The sequence below is a fragment of the Myiozetetes cayanensis genome, unplaced genomic scaffold (assembly GCF_022539395.1).
Source record: "Myiozetetes cayanensis isolate MyiCay16 unplaced genomic scaffold, myiCay2020 scf5-8, whole genome shotgun sequence".
Lineage (NCBI taxonomy): Eukaryota > Metazoa > Chordata > Aves > Passeriformes > Tyrannidae > Myiozetetes > Myiozetetes cayanensis.
The window spans coordinates 68,899,023-68,913,347 of NW_026087742.1; positions in this window are offsets into that span (position 1 = coordinate 68,899,023).

Below are 14,325 nucleotides of genomic sequence, written 5' to 3' on the forward strand. Positions count from 1 at the left end.
GCAGTGACTCCCTTCAGGCATGAATTCCTCACCAGAAGTGGTTTAAAAGCACTTTGTTTAAGAGAGATCTGAGCCCATTTTCTTGTGGAGCAGGTTCCCTAAGGAAGCAAAGGTGTTTAGCCTCATTCTCTGTGTAGAGTATTAATCAGAATACAATTTTTCTAAAAGCACTATTTAATTTTGTTATCTTGGATTGTTGATTTCTGTTGATACTTTGCTTTGTGGATGATTTGCATTTTTATTCCCTCAGATTTTTTCCCCTCACCTTATTAAATGGCTATGTAAATTTTACAGGCCTCTCTAAGATGGCGTGGGTGGGTAATAGTTACAAAAAAGGCTTTTGCAAACATTTTAGAATAGAATTTTGTCAATTTGTCAAAATGAGCTACAATCAAACATATTTATACTAGGTGAAAAATAACATTAAAATGTGGGGGGTAATTTTGCAGTCTGCTGGTAATTTTCCATTCTCAAGAAGTAGCCTAAGTTTTGCCCAGAACAGCTCAGGCTCTACTCTTCTCACTAATGTACATAGCGTGTTTGATATTACATTTCATTATGTAAACATTGTTTTAATGCTTCTCATTACTTCTGCTCAAGTAACCCTGAATAAATGTAGTATCTGGCAGAAGATGCTATTCTTATGGCATTGTTTCAAAACTAGTGCCTTTGTGTTGCACGAGATGGAGCTCTCAGTGACATGGCAGAGCCTCCACTTTAAATCTTCACTTTAGGAAAGCTGTTGCATCTAACAAAAGCCCTACATCCTACATGACATTCTGGATCCCTACCCCAGGGCATCAAGCCAGCAATGCAAGATTAAGACCTCGTTATGAAAAGGTCTTGAAATCAACACAAATAAGAAAGTTTTGGTTTAGGGCCTATATATGGAGACCATTAGGGAAATGTCTTTAGTTCTGTCTGTTGCCAGTCCAAAATCATTTTAAAAATACTTTCTTTATTTTCCTAGGATGGGCAATCAGAGAAGGAAGGAAATGAGAGTCTGTCTAATTATGCTTCTATAAATGTCCTCAAATACTTTGCTAATGTGGTTGAGGGAATGTTTTCAAAACCGAAATGGACAAATGTGGTGCTTGCTTGTCCGGTTAAAGTGGGAAATTTGCACGCACCAGGCTTGGCTAGAAAGCTTCAGGAAAACTTGGCTTAAGTGTGGAGCCATACCACATCATTTGCTGTGTCAACAGTGGCCAACATAAATGACAGCTAAAGCTGTCTATAACATAGCATTGTCTTCTAGGCTCCAAAACCTCAATGAAATCCTTCATTTGACTGTACTGTATCTGTTCTGGTGATGATATGATATTATAACCACTTCCCACCATTGGCAGTATTTAGATAGAAGACACAAATTGCCATTATGTGTTAAATAAAAGAAGGGAAGGAAGAGAAGTCGAGTTTTGGATCCTTTATTGTAGGCACTGCTTAATTGCTGGCTCAGTCTCAGGCTCTGGGAGGATCTCTCCAAACAACTGCTTCTGAGTCAATATGTGGCACAGTTCTGGGGATAATTTGTTCCAGAAGCCACCTCCAAAAAGAGTGTCACATTTTGTTTTGGTCTCTGGCCCTGTTTTATTTACCAGCATAGACATAGCCATTGGGTTTGGGTTGGCCTGCAGTATTATGAAGCTTTTCATGACAATTTTGTTTCTCAGTGACTTCGCCTCATCAAATATCAGCTTCAAAATCCAACCTGTCCAAATCACCTTTTGCCCTACAGTACATTTCCTCTCTCCAGCACATCCACAGTTCCAAATGCCCCTAATCTACTGTTTTATTCAAATGATCATCTTTGCAGTATTGATGTGGGAAACATAAGTGTTGATGTCTTGATGAGTGGGAGACAGGAAATGGAGAGAATGGTTTCCACAGTTCTTTAGGGAAGGGAAAAATGCACGTGACTGCAATACCTGCCCTCAGCAATCTCCTGTTAGTGTAGTCATCCATGGCACAGTGGAAAGTATTCACAGGTATTATCAGCCTTGTGATGTTTTAGGAAAATGCCTTTCTTCAGAATTTTAGAATTTATTTGTTTGAAATTAGGCATATTTTCCTTCAGAAAGGAAGGAATATTCATCTACTACGGAAAGTAGTATATCTACTACTACATCTACTACTCAGTCCATTCAAACCAGTCTTTTAACTGTATCAGTTTATTTTTGGTACCCTATGGCTGTAGGACTTTGCCTGTCTCTCGCAGTCATACCTAGTCTAAGGCTTAGCTTGTTTTGCTGAGCAGTTCATAATTTCTTTTATTTTCTACTGACCTTTTCAGATGTTATATTATCTAACATGCATAGTTCATTTTCATTTTTTGTGTTCGGATGTTAATCAGAAACTATTTTGTATCTGTGATAGCAGAAAAAAGTTTCATAGTGACACTTACCAGTGTACTGTAAATATAATGAATAATTTTTGATGCTGCAAATGCTCTTCAGTAACCAGCATGTAGAGCTGTATTGAGACACAATCCACTAGAGCTCCTTTGAAGTTAATGGCAGATCTTTAGCCTTCTGTACAAGTGGGATGACTGATCGATTCTTGCACAGGAAAGAGTTACACTTTGGTCAAATTACCCATTGTTTTTGGTTTTGAGTTTCTTGATTTCAGAAAATATGTAGGGCATATTGAGAAAGAAACCCTTTGTTTGACAGAGGTGTTACAGAGTAAGCCATATCCTTTGGGATTTCACACTTCAGAAATTCTGTTGTATTTGTATTTTATTGAATTCATCTTCCGTCTCACACAATTATCTATCTAGGGAGAAGTATGTGGAGGGATGTGATAGGCTCAAGAGTATTTAATCGAAGTATATAAGAAGATCTCAAAATCATAGCTCTGTGATAAATAATTGATAGAAATTCTTGTATTTCACACCTTTGCAAGCTTTTTTGTCCGTTCACAGATGGTACCTCCAATCCCAGAATTAGCATTTTTACAAGCCATTAACCTTATAATGTAATGCAAAGCCTCCAGTTCAGTTGATATTACTAGATATAAATTGGTCTGAAAGTCTGAACTTTTTACTGCGTAAAGTTCGTTTTTTAAAAAGGGCTGGTATTATACAGTGTTGACAGCACAACATGAAAACTCCTGCTGAGCTTGTCTATACACGTTTTGCTATTGCTGAGCATAACATTCTTTACTATCCAACTGAATGAATACAAAAAGAAAATACGAATACATGTAGCAGAGAAATAAAGTGTTTTTGAAAGGCCTTTCCTCTGAATGAAAGAACAACAAAGCAAGATTGGCTAAGAATCAGCAAGTCGGTTATGTTTTTTTCCTACCTTGGATGGCTCTGAGGTTTGTCTGGTTGCCAGTTAACAAATTAGGTAATTGATATATTACTTCTGAGTATGGAATAATTCTTGATATCTGTGTAGTCTGTCCACACAAGCAGGACTAATCTTAATTTCCAACATCCTTCTTTCTCATTTGGGGAAAGAGTTTTTACTATCAAAATAAAATCTACTGATGCAGATTTCACTTCCTGCCCCCTCACCAAATGAGAACAAATCAAAAGGAAAGAGCTTATCAGAAATTCCTTAATTTCAAGCCACCTCTCATCCGAAGGAATAATAAATAAACCTGACAACAGATTCTCAATCCTCTTAGGCATGTTATGTTTCAGTGAGACAAAAAGGGCATATTGTTATTTTCTGTGACAGGTAGGTAAAAACGTTTTTAGAGGTTTAAAAAAAAGCTAACCGCAATGTGTTAAAGTATGCATATGCTTATTTCATGAACCTGGGTTCTCTTGGAGTGAGGAGAACTAAATGCAAAACAGTTACAAGGTGCTACGGTTAGGATCAGGTAGTGATTTATGTTCAGGTAGTGATTGACACGTACTTTGCACAGGATGACTTAGCAGGAACTCAGGCTTGTGCTCCTCCTGCTTTTCAATTTTTAGTATCTATGCATTTGCCAAATGGTGTGCATTGATGACGTCCACATTTGGTCTCTGGATCTTATCCTCCCTCGAGTGTTGCCAGCTTCTCATGTGTTCAGCAGATTTTCAGGCCCCACCACCAGCACCGCACAGCCTCTGCCTCCACATGGCCAACTGGCAGGGAGACGAATTGTCTCCTACTTTCATCTTCCTCTCCTCCTCCTTCTCCACCCGGACTGACCAGCAAAACAGGAGGAGGAGGAGGAGGAGGAGGAGAGGGAAGGGGAAATGGTGGCTGGCAGTATTTCCTTTAGGAAGGTCAATTAAAGGCTGAAAGTTGGGAAAGAAAGGATTAAAGAACTGACTGGGCTGTGACGGTGTGTAGAAAGCAGGGAGCTGGGGATGACTTGGAGAAGTACAAGACAGGAGGGGGAAGGGAATTTGGCCACAGGAGGATTGGATGTGCAGTAGGAAGGATTAACCACAGGAATGGGGACTTTGGAAGCATAGTGAAGGCAAGATAATTGATGACTTTATTTGAATGATATTTATAAACAAAGCACACTGCAAATGATTATTTCCTATGTGTTTGTAATCATTACATATTCAGAGCAGTTATTCTTTAACAATCATATCTTAAATTACCTAATGATTGTCTGCACTCATTCTCTGACTCTGTTACTGACTATGCCAACTCTTTCTAAGATACATGTGATATAGAAAGGATGACACTCAAGCAACCTGGGTGCAAGCCAGTCAGTGCCACTAAGGCCATAGATCTTTCTTTGTTTTGACACTATAGACAGAGTATGGGTGACCTTGGAGAAGTCACTGAACAAGCAGTGAGTTGTTCTGTTTTGGCTGTACTGTGTTGGATTAAGAAACTGCCACCCCCGAGAGATTGTTCCTAGCCTCTCTATTGTATTTATTTGGCTAGAGAGTTAGAGATTTATTGATCTAGAGCAAAAAAAATGCATGATGATTTAGTGTACTCACCAGAGAATGGGTGTGCTTACATCCTGTCCCTCTTTAAATGTTGTTTATGTGGAGTGTAAAAAATGTATACTCATAGCAATAGCAATTTCCGCTTCTATGTATTGGGACTGGATTACAGTTTATTCTCAGAAATAGTAATGGCTTTGTCATCCGGTTTAGTTTCATTAAATCTTCCCTTTTTGGAAAATCAGGAAGAGATACTCATCAGGCTTGCTATTTTTGGTTTATTTATTGTTGTTTTGTCCTATAACAGCATTCTTTAATACAGTTGTAGACTTTTTCTGAAGGGATTGCAAGTTACTCAGAATTTATTGTCCCTTGTGTCTCTGTGAAAGAGTGTTTTTACCTTCAATAACAAAGCCTCAATGCAAACCTGTGGTATTACTGCATAAGAACCAGAGGCATTTCTTCTGACACTGACAAAATACGTTTTGGCCACAAAGTCTGTTCTTGGAGTCCATACAGAATTATAGGCATGCTGTGCAAGCTTTTTGTAAATGAATAGCGAAGATATTTTTTGCCATGACATTTGTGCAAATAGAACTGAGTAAACCATGAAGGACACTTCATCCTCCACGTACACTGTCCCAGAAGGGCGTGTTACTCTTGTCACTACAGCTCTGCATTGTCTTGTCCCTCCAGGGACACAGCTGATACTTATCTTTGCACCTTATGCTGCAGTCAGACAAAAGCCTTATTGGTAAGGACAATGGTACATCCTTTGCAGCGTCTTCCTGCTTCAGCTGGAGCCTTCTCAGATGTTATCTTCATTGTTTCATAGTAGCTATAAATACAAAAGAATTTAAAATGAATTGTTTCCAAACAGTTAATTACTGAGTTGTGCACTAAGTTTATATTGGCTTTGTTACTCCCAGACTCAAAACGGGGAGCAGAATCGGTTAAATAAATAAAGTTCTTCATATTTGGGGCATGAAAGATGTCTGATCTCCTATCTTCATGGAGTCATTTCCATTTGCAAAATGTGAGTTAGCATCTTGGATGAATGTGCCTCTGGATAATTTCAGTTTGGATACAAGCACTAAGAAGAAAAAATAACAGACTCAATTTTTTTCCTTTGGTAATTGTATTTAAATGAGATTAATCACATTTAACATACATACTACATCTTCTCTTGTTTGTAAGTCTCAAAGGAGTCTAGAAGTGGATAACACTAACCATATGAAAAATGGAGGCACTGGAGATTAGTTAACATGCCCAGGTCACATTGTGTTTCAGAAGCAGAGTGTGGAACTCTAGCCTCTGAGACAGGAAAGTTCCAGCCCTTTGGATGTTTTCAAGTGATTTTTTTTTTCTTTTTTCATAAGCCTCAATAAAAAAAATTAGGTATCTTCATAACAGAGATGAATGAATAAAATTAGATAGAAAATATGTTTAACATTATAAAGTTTTTTCTTTAATTTTCAAACTGAAGCAGAAGCAAAAGCTCTCTGAAGGCTTGGAAAGGATCAAGTTTAATGTATTGATTTTATTTGGGTATCCCAGAGTTCATAAGTTTGGCTGGAACCTAACTACCAAAAACTGTCAGTAGAATATTCCTTTCTGTAGCTCAGACAGCAATTAGAAGCCTCATTCTGAGAAAACCGAATATAATTCTGGGCTGTACATACTCTGTAATTTTTAATTTTTGACCAGAAAATGTAAGAAATATGGTATACTACAGAGTAATAACTGAGTCTCTTTGGGTGAATTTGAACAGTAAATGGATTTGCTGAAAAGAACATTTGTGTGTAAAATCATGTACAAGGGATAATATTCCTAGTATTCTACCAAAGTGAGTTTTCATGTGACACTGAGTCAATGTAAAAAAGTATTTTTTTCATGATGTGACGTGATAGAGACTGAAATGATGTTTCTTCTACTGTCATGATTGTGCTACTGATCTACTTTGGTTACTCTGAGAAGCATTTTATTCACCATTAAAATGAGAATGCAAACATAGGAAAAAACTTGAAGCTAAGGGCTACTGCAGAATTAGATTGGCACAGAAAATGTAGTGTTGAGGCAGTGATGTTCCCTGCCACTGTGTGCAGACCTAGAAACCTTTAATTGCTAGTTGTAATGGGATTTTTTTTTCCTCCTTTTTTTTCCCACGCAAAGCATGTTCATATAAACAGGAGGTTGAGAAGGAAGGAGCCTCAGGAGCTACAGCCATCCCAGAGGAGCTTTCAGCAGAACAAAGGAGATGATGGGATTCCCCACAATCCCATCTCCTGCTCTTTCCATAGACATGCAATTTTCTGCCTCTCTTTTCTCTGGGAAAGGTTGCCAGGAGTAGTAAGGCAGTAGTAATTCCACTGACACTGTGGATGCAAAGTGCTGTATTTCTCTCTTTCACCCATGGGAAAATGAAATTAAGCTTCAGTCAAATCCCGCAGGACAGTATTTGGAACAAGATTTGAAGCAAAAGGGTTTTAGCAGGGAGAGTTGAAAGCACAAGTGCTTTTGAGTCTGAGAAATGTCACACTCCAAAGTACCAAGCACCCTCTCATGAAGATAGCACACAATGCTACCCAGAGCTTAGTTAAGGGGCACAGAAAATCCTTAAAACATCCTTCCTTTCAGCCTCAAACGTTTGGGATCATGAGCCAGGACATGTTAAAGAAGCTGCTAACCCCAAACTGCTGAGGGATGAAGTCAGGCAACTGCTGTTAGACAATACGTGTGAGGAAAGTGTGTCATGCAGCTCAGGAGATATACCCTAACCATGATTGTCTGCATGAGACCCTTCTATTAAAAACATCAGCATCACCAGCACTACTTTTAGTTCCCTGAAACGTATTGACTCCACAGCCTTGGACACAGTTTATTTAAGATCCTCTCCGCACGAGAAACAGAAATTCAATTTCCTGTTTTAAGAATGAGGAGCAGTGGTTCAAATACATTAAGCTCTTGCCTAGATTGTATCTTGCCAAAAAACTTAAGATTAATTATTATTTCTTCCTTGTTAAGTGTGGAATATGTGCTTGGTGGTCTCTAAGGCATATAGAAACCCAGCACCTACAGCGGATTGCCTTCAGTTTCAATACTTGGCCCTTCATTGCCACACTTTCCTATCCCATCGAAACTTTATTTGAATGAATGAGGATAATTTCAAAGACAAACAATTTACATAGAAAGATTCTGGTGAATATAAATATTTAAATTACAGTTGTCTCGACTGGAGATACAAAGGAGAACTGACATGAATATACCTGCAAAGGCCGGTAAACAAGAACATAGGAAAGTAAAATCCTGGAGTTGTATATTCATTGTGTTGATAGAGTCAGTTCCTGGTTATAATCATTATACTTTGATTGTTATTTCTGGTTTGTGGCAATAAAGAGAAAGAGTAACTAAATTTTTTAACAATAGAATTTGGAAAGAAAATTAAACATCTGTGGTCTTACTGAGATCTGAGTAAAGCCAGAAACGCTTTACCCATTAACTTATATTTAATGGGATCTAAATTTGATTTAAATCAATTCTCATTTTCCATAATGCATTTTATAATGTAGTTTAAAGAGGCTCCAAATTTGAGATTATAAAACATTTCCAAATACAATGCAACTAATATTCAAACAATATTTACCCCTAGAGGTATATTATAGCAGTTGATACAGATGTCAAGAGAAACAACTCTCAAAGCTTGCTGATATTTAGAATGACTTGTTCGTGTGGCTGATATGGCTATCCTCACAAAGGGCTGCTGGAGCTGCAGCTAAACAGCTCTTTTGTTGGCAAAGCTGAAACTCATTTTCCAGACAGAGGAAGTCATACTAGCAGGAGATTGTCTTGGCATATATAAGTCAATAACCATTAAGCCTTTCTGTTATTTGTTTTGTGTGACTCATTCAGTGAGGTCTCTGTCTCACCTCCCACTCAGAGCATCTGTAACACAGGTATTGCTGCTTTGGACAATGAAAAGCAGGACTCCATATCAGCTGTGCCAGGCACAGGGAGTCCCCAGAAGAGGGAAGCGTGACCTGGGAACAGTGTTCATGCTTCCTACAAAAATCAGAGACTCACAGAAGTCCATCTAGAGATATGTTCTTTCTAACTGCAGCATCTTACCCTATTCTTATTTTAATTTTATTTTGTAATCATCAGTTGAAGAAAAAAAATAGATTATTTTGGTGGGTGTAATCAGATTTCACAGATAGTTAAGTATTTAACTAACAGGGAATTAATAACTACTGAAAGTTCACCTCAGTGATGCTAGGATTGCAACAGAATTTGAAAGAAATAGTCTGAGAACATGTGAGAGATGAGTCTGAATACTGGGGGAGTCCAATGGAGCTTTGCAGTAGGCTGCAAGATGTGAAGTGTAGCTGCCCTGCTGCAATGTCTTCTCTGACTGAAACAAAGTATTCAGAAGAGTACACTGAATATGCTCACCTCACGGCTCATACTTGCTGCAATTCCTGGTTGTGCTGTCATAAAAATAGCAGGGAAGCGTGAACCATATCCCTGTCATTCTACAAACTTACACGTACATTTTCCAATATGATAAGAGGGAGAAGGCAGGCCCAGTGGAACCTGGCATATCAGGCTTGTTTCATTTTTTGCTATTTCTGTATAAAGGGTATGAATTAGGAAAAAAAAGTGCCTGAAAAACTGGTTCTTATGCAGTAATAAGGTGGTGGTGGTGAAACTACTTTGTCTGCTCCTTGTAAAGGAATGCGTTCTTTTTCAACCTTATCAATTGAAGGCATGTTTCTAAAGCACTTTTTTGATTCACTTATTTTTTTGCAGGACTGCAACATAAGTTTTTCCTCTTCCACTTTTTAATATTTTGGTCGCTGGTGAATCCACATACAAAAACTTCCTTCCTTTAGTTGAAATCCACAAATGAGAAGCTTTTCTTTCTCTGATTGCATATTAGCCTGCCAAGAAACAAACTCTAACTGGAGAACATCACTTTAATTTATTTATGGGATACAGATGACAAGGAAGTTTGTCCTCTTCTCAGGCTTTTTGGAAAGCTTTGGGCTGACCCAGCCCAACAGAGTTCATATGGCAAAGGCAAACTCTGCCAGGAACCAAAGCCAATAGTCATTGCAAACCTCTCAACCAAAACATTCCTTTAGTGCTTGAATTTCCCTATAATTTGTGTAGATTCCCTTTTTGTCAATGAGTCTTGCAGTGGATAACTAGCTTAGTGCAATCAGACTAAACAACTGTGCTATTCATTCAGCAATTAGATGATAGCAGTAATGCATGCTTTATGGTTTCCGTTCTTCATTCTTTCCTTTCTTTTAAAGTCCTTGGAGACGAACCCTGGGATATTTGGCAAAGACGAGGCTCTTGCTGAAAAATATCCTTCTTTTTTTTTCCTTCAGTGTTGCTAATAAGTTCTATTCTCAGAGGCAAAACATCAGATCTACATAGGAAGAAATGATCAGCTAGAGAAAAAGCAACTCTACAGTACACACACACATACACATATATATATGTGTGTGAACATTTGCTTTGATCTATTTCAATGATGAAGGAAGAAATGTTTTTTTAAATCACCAGCAGCATATAGCTTAATTTAGAATAAAATAAGTATACTTTGAATGCAAATAATTTTAGCAGAAATAGAGTAAGGTATGTTTGCTCTATAAATAACTTGAGAGAGATATGGGGCTAAAATTAGAGAATTTTGCTTTTGTTGCAGAACAGAAATCTTTGTGAAAGGGCAGGCTTCAGTGCTTCAGTTTTCATTTAGGAGTTTCAGCTTTGGCCAATATCAGCTATGATTTTTACCCTTTCCTTACTGCTGCACATAACTTCTCTGTGTTTGTAGTAGAGTCATATACATGTGTGGTTAAGTCAATGGCATTGTTAATGATCCTATTAATTTAGCGGTAAACTTTAGCTTTGTGTGTACTTAAAAAAAATAAAATTAACCAGGTGAATACAAAATTATACAGATTAGGAAATGTTCTCTTCGTGTAGTAGGAAAGTAAATGGTTGCTTAACTACTACCATTTTCTTGTTCTGGAAATTCTTCCTTTGCTTTATACCAGTTCTGTCACTCAGCCACTGTGTGACCTCAGACAGATCAAATAAATTTACTGTCCTGTAGTTTCCTTATTTAAGGGCTAATTCAAACCCTAGCAAATTTAATGTGAGCACTGAGAGGTAAGTACTGGCAGATTTAGCTGTTGTAGCTTAAAACATTACAGCACCCAGATGTCTTTGCTATCTCTTTTCAAAGATTACTTCCCCAACAGCAGACAAGGAAGGACAGAATATGAGCCATATGTCAGTCACCATAGTTTGCTGTACAGAATATTAGATTTAATTGCAATGCAGGTATGTGCTCCTTAATAAACTGGACTGTAAAATGTGACAGTTGAGGAACAGACACATATCCTGTTCTGCTGTTCTGCAATATTGGTGATGACCTAAGACAGATGGCCAAGTCAAAACCATAGGGCAGTAACTCCTCTAACTATAAACATGAAAGATACCTACCAAGCTCTGAAGATCCTACCTGCATACTTCAAAAACACTGCAAGATGCTGATTTCCATAAACTGCTTGAAGATACTGATAAAAGGCAATGAATAACAATAAAGAATCATTTTGCATGTCAAGGGAAGAATGGTTACATTTAATTGTTAAATGATGAAAGGAAAAGAAATGGGAAAAATGAATTTCCAGATGACTGCAAGTATTTTGAGTTTCTATTCAGACCACTTCATTTGGTTTCCAAATATGCTGTTGTGAAACACCTTTCAGCATAAGGATTGTCATTTTTCTTGTAAAGGCAATTCGTCATGACAGTATGAATGTCTGTGAAGGCTTGAAACAGAAATAGAGAAAGATAGAGTAATGAGAAGCCAGTGGGGCAGCTCGGCATTCCAGCGTGGTTTATATTAACCGCTGAGTTGAAATACCTTCTTAATGTTGAGACACTCCTCGGAAGCTGGTCTAGTGCCTCTCTAACCACCCACTTGAATTTGATGAGCTCTTGTTCAAGGTTCGAGGTCACTCCACCTTTCTTAGATATTTAGCTGAAGTGCTCATGATTAGAGTCTTGTTACTCTGGGTTTCCTGCCTTGTCAGTGGTCAAGGATAGATATTCAGAATTAACTGGCTGTCTCTCCATGGTGAGTGCTTGAAGAAGGAGAAAGTCGTGACGAGACAAAATGACCTCAAGTTGTGCCAAAGAAAGTTTAGATTGGATATTAGGAAAATTTTCTTCACTGAAAGATGATCAGGCATTGGAACAGGCTGCCCAGGGAAGTGGTGGAATCACCATCCCTGAAAGTGCTCAGAAAAAATGTGTGACTGTGGCACTTGGTAACATGACTTAGTGGTGAACACGGTGGTCTTAGAGCTCTTTTCCAACTTTAATACTTCTATGATTCTATGAAGTATGGGAAACTGAACTATGGTCTGCTTTTACTCTACTGACATCTTAGAGCAGCCTTATTGTTACAATAGATAAATTTAAGCACTGTCTTGCCAAAGGCAGAAGAGTTCAGGTTTTTTGTTTCCAAGTCCAAAGCTGCAAATCATTATACAAATGCTTTATATTATTTTTAATTTAATTGGAATATTTTAACCTAATGTAGTATGATACTGGTAAGAGCAGCTTAGCACAATGGGAATGGTAGTACCAAATCATAGAATGATAACACCACAGAATCAAACTAATATTGGTTTAGACCTCACCAAAAAAAAAAAAAAAAAAAAGGAAGAAAAATTTAACCCACACATCTGCATGTTAATTTTTAAAGTAGAAAATGCACTTAAAAACTAGTGATATGAAAAATATACCATTTATTTTACAATAGAAACATTCTTACTGGTAAGAATATGGTGCTGGTTGAATTCCAGCTGTAGAGAAGTCTTTCTGGAAGTAAATGTGTGGGTTTAGAGGATATAGGCTATCATACTTCCTTTGTACTTGTCATTTTTCACTTCTGGGACATGAACAGTTACCAGTAATGCGTCATGAATAAATTTACTTTATTTGTACTGTTTACAGTACAAATTTGTAGTGTGTCATTATTTGAGTTTGGTGTAAGTCTCAGTTGAAACATTAAGCTTCTTATGAACTAGAAATCTTGGAAATCCTTCAGAGGAAGGCTTTTATTTATATATTGTAGTCAGTGTTTCCATTATTTCCCTCTATTTTGAGGCATTTATAACTTAGTTGTAAAAAAATCATTCTGGACTGATATTTAGCAAAATAAGTCTGATTATACATAAAGTGAAGGATATAGAAATGATTAAATGTATTCTTGGGGGATTGTTTTGCTTTATTATTATGTTGCATTGCATTGTACCCTTTTCCACAATTAATTCTGTATTAATAATGTTATATTTCATTCTGCACTCCTGTCCCTTGGATAAAGAATAAAGTGAATATTGCTGTGCTTACCACTGAAATGCAGTATAGCTAAGTGTTTCTATAGGCCCCAGGAAACATGATGGTTTCTTCCCCTGAGTGGCACAGCTCACTAGTTTGGTATATAGAAGAAATGCAAGTGACAAAATGCCAATAGAACACCAGCTTTTGCCAACTAGACATTGTCAAAAGCCAACCAGCCAACAATAAATTAAAAAAACCCCAAACCAAAAAAACACATGAATTCCCAGATTCAAAAAGAAAAAAAACACATGAACAAAGTTCTAAATGATATTAAGTAGCTTAGAGGCAGCATAGCTAAGGCATTCTAGTTTCTTCAGTGAAGTATGGCATAGAGTGATACTGTAGATTTTTCAGTTTTTTTCAAGATTCTCAGTTCTGTCTCTAGCTTAGAAAATTACAGTCTTGTCAGATTCCTATTACTTTCCCAGTGATAAACATCACAGTTGTGTTGATTAATGGAAATAGACTCATTTTTTGATATTATATGTTGTTCACCATTGTACAGAGAAAATTCACGTGATCAAAGCTCAATTAGAGTTGAAGCTGGCCACTACTGCGGGAGACAATAAAAAGAACTTTTTAAAAATCTGTTGATAGCAAAAGACAGTCCAGAGATAACATTGTCCTGTTATTTGATGTGGATGGTCACCTCGCAAACAGGAACATAGACAAGGATATTAAACTATTAGAGTGCTGAAAGAAGGGCCATGCAGATGGTGAAGAGTCTAGAGGGGAAGTCATATGAGAGCAGCTGAGGTCAGTTGCTTTGTTCAACCTAGAGGAGACTGAGGGGAGACCTCATCGTGGTGGAGGCAGGCACCGATCACTTCTCTCTTATGACCACTGATAGGATCCGAGGGAATATCATGAAGCTGAGCCAGGGGAGGTTTAGTCTGGATATTAGGAAAAGATTATCACCCAGAGTGTGCTTGGGCACCCGAACAGGCTCCTCAGCAAAGTGGTCATAGCACCAAGCTTGACAGAGTCCAAGAAATGCTTGAACAACACTCTCAGAAATCTGGTGTGATTCTTGGGGCTGTGCAGGTTCT